The sequence below is a fragment of the Rhincodon typus genome, chromosome 15 (genome assembly GCF_021869965.1).
Source record: "Rhincodon typus isolate 14 chromosome 15, sRhiTyp1.1, whole genome shotgun sequence".
Classification (NCBI taxonomy): Eukaryota; Metazoa; Chordata; class Chondrichthyes; order Orectolobiformes; family Rhincodontidae; genus Rhincodon; species Rhincodon typus.
In genome coordinates this window covers 11,877,440-11,885,830 of record NC_063346.1, presented here as the reverse complement: position 1 = coordinate 11,885,830, position 8,391 = coordinate 11,877,440, and the positions used below count along the sequence as shown (strand labels likewise).

At 41.0% G+C, this 8,391-nt stretch overlaps 1 protein-coding gene across 3 annotated transcripts in view; it reads right to left on the bottom strand.

Annotated features, from left to right (window-relative positions):
* Positions 1 to 8,391, bottom strand: part of mafa (v-maf avian musculoaponeurotic fibrosarcoma oncogene homolog a (paralog a)) — a 337,038-nt gene that overhangs the window by 252,180 nt on the left and 76,467 nt on the right. The gene's annotated exons all lie outside the window — the stretch shown is intronic.

Sequence of the window (8,391 nt, the reverse complement as noted above, 5' to 3'; positions counted from 1 at the left end):
CTGAGGAAGGGTTCTGAGGAAGGGTCACCGGACCCGAAACGTTAACTCTGTTTTCTCCTCCACAGATGCTGCCAGACCTGCTGAGCTTTTCCAGCAACTTTGTTTTTGTTCCTGATTTACAGCATCCGCAGTTCTTTTGGTTTTTATTTAATAAGTGGGTAGTGACATCCGCATCTTGTGAGAGAATATGAAAGTATGTTGGGAAGCACTATTCCCCATCAAATTTGGAAATGTATTTCAATCCATGCTTGGCAGCGTGATCAAAGACTAAACCCGAATGAAATGTTGACTCCACCAGTTAGAGTGGAGCTCTGTCAGGGAGCTGCTCTTCTCTTTAGATATATGAGAATGCATCCTCATACATGATCCCCCAGATACTGCTTTCCAGCAGCTGCCATCTCAAATCTCACAATTTCTTCACCAACGTTTAGATAGACATCTGACTTCAGTGTAGTGAAAAACACCATTAATGGAATTGTATTTGACATCTACCACCAACTGTCGCCCATGCAACTGTGATTCTGAAACAACGCTTCAGCTGGCTGTGAATATAGGCTACCAAATGGTCAGCTCGGTAATCGATATTTGTTTTGAGGGGATGCTTTGGAAGAGATGTCTACCTATGTTAGATATATTACAGCCAGCACCCCCCAACCACCTTTTTAGATACAAAAATGGCAGTTTAGAAGCGAGGAGCAAACAATGGAAAAATGCAGGCCTCAGAATGATCTACAGGCAAGGAGTAGGCCTTTTCTGTCTCCCATTGCACAGCATGCATGGACAGGGTGTGTGTGCGTGAGTGTTCAGCAATGCAGATGGTACTGCTCAAAACAGCACCCCTCCCCCGCCTGTCCACCTCCCTTTAACCTCTGCAGGGATGGAGCCCAGCACCTGAACAGTGTATCTTGTAAACTTGTACATGATGTCATACGGATGGTTTGCGCTGTTCATTCAATCTTGTTTATGTGTGACTTGAAGGTTGATGGCTGTAACAGATTGTGATGGCAATCTCTAGTGCATACGCTGTGTTGGCTGCCAGTTCTGATAATGTCATTCATCCCTGGCGTCTCAGTGGTGAATCGCTTCACATAACAGCAGCTCACGCTGATGGAATGTGCAGCACAGATCCCTCACAAAATATTCCTGAACCCATTGACAGTAAATACATTATGGAAATTAACCTTCAGTTTTAAGGTTGGAGGGGCTGGGACAAAGTACGTTTGTTTTCCCTTCTTCCGGGCAGTAAAGTCCAGAATGATCTCCTGGTTTAATTTGAAATGTTTTGGCAAAAACAACAAAAAAAAACGTGTGAAAGGGATACAGTTGCCTTTCCGAGGAGTTCCAAGCAGGCTCAGTTTCTGGAATTCATATCAGTTTGCTGGTGAAAGTTTGTATTGTAACAGATTTCAATGTCCTTGAAATGATGCAGTCAGATGCTGATGCTTGAGCACTTCACTACATTTTCGTGCAATCCCATTTCAGTTCCACCCGTTTAAAACAAATGGATTATTACTTCTTAAGATAGCATGCAGCGAAATTCAGTACAATGGCAATGATATTGCAAAGAGTCACTTCCAGGTTATAGAGTTGACGATGGGTAGGAAGCGGGTGGGGGCGGGGAGTGGATTTCTTGTTTTTATTAAATCTACAATTGAACGTTGCCTGTAGCAAGAATAATATTCTTTCCAGAGGCAGAATTAGTGACTACAATATCACCCCAGTAGCACTTACCCAGTGGATGTTGTGCCTCCCCAAATATATTCAATGCAGACAGGTGATATTAAGAGCTCATTCTTTCACGGAATCCTGATCTGATCCTATATATATTTCCTCACTGTCTTTGTCTCTCTTCCTGTATAAACATCGTTGTAATCAGTTATATGACAAGAGTAGAGGAACTGGGATTGTTCTCCTAGGGTTAAGGGGAGACTTTGAACGAGGTTTCAAATTTTTGAGTGTTTTTCAATAGCTGTCACAGCAAGAAGTTGCCAAGAGGGCTGAGACACTGACCTTAAAGCCTTCCTGAAAAAGAATTGCAATATTCCCACTGGTTCATAAAGTCACAGAGTCATACAGTGCGGAAACAGACTCTTTGGCTCAACTTGTCCATGCCAACCATGTTTCCCAGACTAAACTAGTCCGATTTTCCTGCATTTGGTCCATATTGCGCAAAACCTTTCCTATTCATGTACCTCCCCAAATGTCTTTTAGATGTTGTAACTGTACCCGCATCTACTACTTCCTATGCCCGTTCATTTCATATACACCACCACCCTCTGTGTGAAAAAGTTGCTCCTTGGGTCCCTTTTAAATCTTTGCACTCTGACCTTAAACCTATACCCTCCAGTTTTGAACTCCCCTGCCCTCGGTAAAAGACCTTTGCTATTCACCTTATTTGTGCCTCTCATGATTTTATAAACCTCTATAAGGTCACCGTCAGTGAACCTCTTGGCCAAGATTGCACAGACTAGAGGTAGATGCATCTGTGAAGGAGACAAATGTCATATTGGCCTTCTTGGTAAAAGGATTTGACTAATGGAGCAGGAATGTCTTGCTGCAATTGTACAGGGTCTTGGTGCGACTATATCTGGAGCATTGTGTGCAGTTTTGGTCTCCTAATCTGAGGAAGGACATTCTAGCTATTGAGAGAGTGCAACAAAGATTTAGCAAATTGATTCCTGAGATGATAAGGACAAGGCATGAAGAAAGATTTGATCAGTTAAGACTTTATTCACTGGAGTTTAAAAGAATGAAGGGGCACCTGATAGAAACCTATGAAATTCTAACAGGACTAGACAGAGTAAATGCAGGAAGGATGTTTTGGATGACCAAGGAGTCGAGAACCAGGGTCACAGTTGAAGGATACAGTGTAAGCCATTAGGATTGAGATGAGGAGAATTTTCTTCACCTAAAGTGACCCTTTGGAATTCTCTGCCACAGAAAACAGAGGAGGCCAAGATATTGAATGTTTTCGAGAAGGAGTTGAGATATATTTCTTAGGGCTAAAGGGGTCAAAGGAAATAGGGAGAATGTAGGGACAGTGTATTAGTTGGAAAATCAGCCATGACCATACTGAATGGTGGAACAGGCTCAAAGGGCCAATGGCCTAATCCTGCTCTTATTTTCTATGTTTCTCTATGAAGGTGCCAACCATTGTGAGCATCTCCTTCAGAACCAGCTGGAGACCAAGTGCAAACAGTGGAAGAAGCATGCAAAAGCCCAAGCGTCACGTTCATCTGCCTCTTTGCACACCATCTTCCCCATCTCTGGCAGTGTAGATCCAGCATTGGAATCTTTAGTCACCTCCAGACCCACAAACACAGAGTGGAGGAAAGTCATCCTCAATTCTGAGGAACTGCTTAAGAAGAAGAAGAGATAAAGTCCAACCATTTCCACTGGCAGAGTGTCATTACCCAAAGGACATACTGGTAAGACATTTTTCAGTTACTGAACTCTGATATAATGGAATTTATTGGGCTTGAAATAGATGCACAAAATATCATGGTTAGGAAGTGAGACAATATCTAGGAAATGTGTTAAATTTGATGTGCAATTTCTCAGATACTCTTTATTGTGAATTTTTAAAGCAAGTGTGAAGAACACATATTATTTGAATCAGAGATAGTAGGAACTGCAGATGCTGGAGAATCCGAGACAACAAGGTGCAGGGCTGGATGAACACAACAGGCCAAGCAGCATCATAGGAGCAGAGAGGCTGACGTTTTGGACCTAGACCCTTGGTAAACAGCGTTGTCTAAACAGCTTTGGTGAGAAACAAGCCCATCACTCTGGACTTTGATAAGGTGGAAGCAAGTAAGAAAGAAGGCAAGATAAATCTGACAGCAGTGCTTACGAGCCATCAAGTTTATGATTTAATCAAGTGTGGATCGGAACATAGACTCAGACCACTCCGTCACTTGATCCTATCCCATTATCCAGTGAGGCAGTGGCTAGTCTGTAACCTGCCTTAATTCCATCACTCATAAAACCTTGGTAACAAAAGTCTTTTGTAGAAAGCCATGGAATGAATGATGGAGGGCAAGTTCTGAGAAAGAATGTATTTTATGTTACAATATTTTAAGAGAAAAATTAACATGTTACAGTCCTTGCAACGTTTTCCTGTTCTCACAGTCCCAATCTGTATCTCCACCTGTATCATTTTGCCCTAGCCCTAGGACACTTTGAGGTCGACACAGCCTGAGATTGAACTCTATTTGTTGCTATTGTTAGAAGTTCAAAGTCTGATATCCCCTGTGATTTTTTGTGCCTTGGCATTCTCTCTCTCTCTCCCTACCTCACACTCCCCTGGAGGGTCCTCATTAAGCAATGACTTGTGCAGACCTTCACTCTTGAAGCGTGTTATGTGCTACATTCACTTCTTGAAAGCTCTGACCCCTACCCCTCCCCCTCAAGCTGCCACACACTTGGATGCCAAATATCCAAATTCGGCTACATGCTGGTGTTGAATAGTTGGAAGCTTCATGGGAACAGAAGCACAGGCGTAAAGTAATCAAGTATTAACTCCATCGCTGCTGTGAGATATAGGTCATTCTTCTCCTTTCCTTTTCTATACAAACCAGAATGAGTCTGTGTGGCTTGGATAAATGGGATTAACCCTCTATATGCTGAGGCTATTTCAAAATACATATGTATATCTCTTTCCTTTCAGGCAAATGCAAACATAGGATTTTCTTGCCTTTTGCAAATTCAGGTGATTTAAAGGCGAAATTCAGAATGAGTGCGTTGCATCCAGCTACATCATAGCTGTTATTATTCCAGCCAGTATGTCAAAAGACTGCTAAGAGTTTGGGACTCAAGACAGAAACTATTGACCCAACAGCACAAGGAGAAATAAAACAACAATATTAAAAGCTTGCACTGTATGTTGTGTATATTATATGATTTTTAAAAAATTCACCAAACACAATGGAGTGCAATATAGGAGTATAACCTCTTCCTTTCTTGGATTGCATAGGTGGGGTAGCTTAAAGGCACATAGGCATGAATATAAAGCATTCACCAGTTGGTCACATCGTTTCCAATGCTCCCTGACTCTTAATTACATGACCGCATGCTTATCAATTCTCCACTACATTTTAATTTGTGGCATTGTACTTTCATTTTGGGAAAGGGCCCAGAAAGCAACCTATTATTGTTATTTTATGTTTACCATTGATGCAGAGAAGCTGCTGCAGCAGTCCTTGTTGAAATTACAGGCAGGCTGGTGCTTTGAAGGACAAGCCCGTTTGATGGAACAAAGGACAAATTCAGCTCCAGACCTTCCTCTGCATGGGACAGTGCTCATGCGTGTCCATTATTCTGTCATTTTGGGCAATTATACACTTTTGCCTTTCACAGAAGATGCTTACTCTCTTGGCCACTTTGGCATTAAGTGGTTTTTGAGTCAAGTTTTTTTTTAACTCTCAAGGTTGATCATTTATACCAACAAATTTTAATTTTAGATCTTTGTTTGTTTATATTTAATTCTCATCCTAATTTTCCACCTCCTCTGCTTAAAGAACTAATTCACACAGGATTACAGAGCCACAGAGACCAACAGCTAGCCAGTATATCTCTAGTAGTGTACAATCTTTGTGTAAAAACCTTGATAAGATATTCTGGTTATTCAACCATGGAGGTATCACATCTAAGCCTAATGATTCTTCCTTTGACATTAACACACATGACCTTTCCTTTAGGATTTGCTGGATTGCATTCAGAAATAAGAGTTCGTTGCTGAATTTTAGCCTTTTCAGCCACAAACACTCATCGGCCATCAACAGCTGAGATCAACTTCTATCAAGCAACCTTATATCTTTGGTGACTTAAGCCATGATCTTGTTGAATTCCGGAACAGGCTCGAGAGATCAGGTGGTCTGCACTTGCCCCTATTTCTTATGTATTACGATCGAAGATTCAAGAATGACCTTGCACCCTTACAATAGGAACACCATTAGGAGAGAAAGCAACATTACATTGCATGAAATTTGGGCATATTTGTGAAGATAAAATCAAATATCATCGTTTTAGACATGTCAGCAGTCTAGCGCAATATTACCAATATCAGCACAAAAAGCAAGTGTGTTTAAAAATTTGCCAGTGCACTGATACTGTCCCATCTCTATGAAGTGCTCCATTTAGAAAATGATTGCTAACTTACAAACAACTGTCTGACTCTTAGAATGCCCACAAATCTTGCACTGTGCGTAAATGTACTTTATGTGAAATTTACCCAAAGCATCTGCGAACAAGATCTAGAAGGGATTTCCCATTGGGTTTCAGCTGGTTAGTATCTCTGCCTAATGTATGAGTGGTAGCATGAAACCTATTTTACTGCCAAGATTCTGAATGTGAGATATTGCTGGAAAGTTCATCAATTGTGTCACTGGGTTTTTTGATATGGCACATTCACTTTTTAGGTCAACAACCTGCAGAATTACGTAATGGCATGGAACTATATTGCCATTCCTTTATTGTCCCCGGATCAAAATCCTTTGGGCAGCTGTCCCAACAGTGATGTAGGTGGGTGGATTGAAGCATTTTAAGAATGTGGCTTGCCCATCGCCTTGTCAACAGCAGTTAGGGATGGGCCACAAATATTGGCCTTGTCGCCAATGGCAAGCAAGAGTAGAAGTATGCTTCTCCCCTGTCATCATAATGGTTGAAAAGCTGTGGTTGTTCCAATTGGATTGACCATGTTTTATAAACGATATACAGTTTATAGCAGAAGTGAGGCTCCCTCTCCACACAAGGTTCAACCCTGTCCTTAATGTGCAAAGTTTAAAGGTCAGTAAACCTGAGAGGAAGGTATGATCTTTGCAATAGCCTTCATCAATTTGATTTGGATTAATTTGCTAAAAGATTACTTAATTAAAAGAGCTATTGCAAGAATAACAAAATAAAGTGAGCAATTTTACTTTTGCACAAGAGTGTAAAACGGCTGATTATGGATTCAGCTTTTGTGGTTCGTCACACCCGATTCTCCTTTACATTTTCATTCATTGATTATTTCAGATATTGCATAATGACAGGTTTTTAGTGAGGCCTGAATAAATTGGCAAATCATCTCAAAAAAAGGGGTGGCACACTTACTTTTGGAAGCAAATGGATTAGAAGCATGTGGCTTAATTAAAATATAACATTTTCAGTGGTGGCGGGGTGGGGGTGCTCTTGTTTTCTTTCAAACAGGTTTTTCCAACTTGTGTGTGTAAGGGTGCTGCACAAAGGATACGCATAGAGGTCATGCATGATTTGATGTCTCCATTGCTGAATGCTGCGGTCAGTACCTTTAAATGTGGTTGTCAGGTGTGGTTTGTTGAGAATTTGCTATTTGACCTGAACCTGTGGTCATGGTGGTACATCAGGTATTGGCAGTTAAAACAATATCGGCACAGCACCGGGTAATGTTATTATTATAATGGTGTACATTGTGTCATTGACTTTAGTGGTTTCCGATTATGCTAATTAATATTAATTAAATGTTATGGATTTGGACAAGCCAATCAACAATGGCATACTGCAACCTGAATTCGTGAATTGCGTTACTTTTGTCATTCTTTACTTAAAATGCAATGGCTCATATTTTTTAAAAAACCATAAAAGGCTCAAAGTAACTCAAAATATGTTAATAATTGACGTTAACTTTATACACTGGTCATAATATAGCCTTAAGGAGATAATATGACGTTTTAGGTCAAGGTAATCAAAATTCAGATGACAATGTCTCTGCACCAACAGAGTAGAGTTTGCAACAATTGCAAAGAGGGAGGCAAGTGACATGTCCATAAAACCATTAACATCCTGCTCAAAACTCTCTCACCAGAAAGAAGATGAAGGCTGCATTTGCCTCTTGATGTGAATAATGGACAGTTAATGTCCAGTGTCCATGCACTTCTCTGATGTCCTGTTTGTGGGAGCAAAAACAGAAGTTGCCGGAAAAGCTCAGCAGGTCTGCAGCATCTGTGAAGAAAAAAATCAGAGTTAATGTTTCGGGTCCAGTGACCTTTCCTTCACTAAACCCGAAACGTTAACTCTGATTTTTTTCTTCGCAGATGCTGCCTGACCTGCTGAGCTTTTCCAGCAACTTCTGTTTTTGTTCCTGTTAAACGGCATCCGCAGTTCTTTAGGTTTTTACACTGTTTGTGGGAGCTTCCCATGTGCATATTCCATACAACCAACATCACTAAAACAGATCATCTGATCATTATAATATTGCTGTTTGTGTTTCATACATTACAACAATGACTACACTTCGAAACCAATCCATTGACTATCTAGAGACAACAAGGTGCAGGGCTGGATGAACACAGCAGGCCAAGCAGCATCATAGGAGCAGAGAGGCTGACGTTTCGGGCCTAGACCCTTCATCAGAAAAGGGGGAGGGGAAGGGAG